This window comes from Anoplophora glabripennis, unplaced genomic scaffold (assembly GCF_000390285.2).
Source record: "Anoplophora glabripennis isolate ALB-LARVAE unplaced genomic scaffold, Agla_2.0 scaffold689, whole genome shotgun sequence".
NCBI classification, from domain to species: Eukaryota; Metazoa; Arthropoda; class Insecta; order Coleoptera; family Cerambycidae; genus Anoplophora; species Anoplophora glabripennis.
Window position 1 is genome coordinate 211,503 of NW_019416790.1, and position 1,200 is coordinate 212,702.

Genomic DNA, 1,200 nt, shown 5'->3' on the forward strand with positions numbered 1-1,200 from the left:
TTTTATGCCTATACATATTATTCTCCAAACGTAATTAGTAGCAAGTTTCTATATATTTTAGTAATTAAGCAGTGTTTTTTAAGTTAATACGACTCGCCAAAGTAAAAAAATAATTCAGGTTAGGTATATATTTTTACTGAAAATAGCAGTTAATTTACATTATCGGATTGTTAATGTGAAAATATAAACATTAGACTGTTGACTATTCCATGTTATACTTGTTTTAAGGTCACTTTTGAAGAAGAAACTACATGTAATTTTAAAAATCGTATTTCTGCTTTTATAATGAAGGAATAGTAATTATAAGATTGTTTAAGCTTATTAACTAAAAATTATTGCCTACTTAATAAAAAATATTATTGTCCTTGATAATCTATTACTGATTAATAAAATCTTTACTCTCTTTCCTTTTAAGATTATATGTACACAAATTGGAGCCGCTCCTGGAAAATCGGTCCAGCGTAAATTATTAGACTTGTTCGTCGTTCGGTTAAAAACACACCTTGAAGCGTTGGCCGCTAGAGCAGCACCTGCCGGGGTCCCGTTTCGTGACTCACACTGGGCGATATTTTTTGTACAAAATCTCGTCCTTAATAATGTATCTTTTCAAGAGTTGAATTTAGGCGAAAATGGAAGAGGAAAAAATTGTTTGTAATTAATTTTTTTACAAAACATGACTAGTTACAAATCGAATGAATCATGATTATTATGATAAAAATCGAAAAAATCGCAAAAATGGGGTTAAAAAACAATACTTTTTAGGGATTTTTTTTTGGGGCATTTAAATTGGGTATAGGACCTTTATACTTAGCTCAAGAAAACTTCATATTATCTAGAATCTTCACACCAAATTTCATCAAAATCGGTTCTATAGATTTTGCATAATAATTTTGCAATCCAGATTTTGAAAAATAAATTGCAAGTTTTCAAAATTTTGCACAGCAAAAACCAAGGCCATTAGATACTTGAAAATTTAATCACATATAAAAGGGCTCTCAAGCTTTCAAACTTTTTTTGAAAAATTCGAATCTGTCAATTAGGAGAGCTCTGGCGCTTGTTTAAACACTGGTCGATTTTTTTTACTTATAAACAATTAGAATAACTTTATGAATATTCAATCAAATCAAATTTTTTAAAGCAGGTTTTAAAAGTTCTTGGAAAGACGCTTCTTTAAAAAAAGGAGATCGATTGATCAATTAG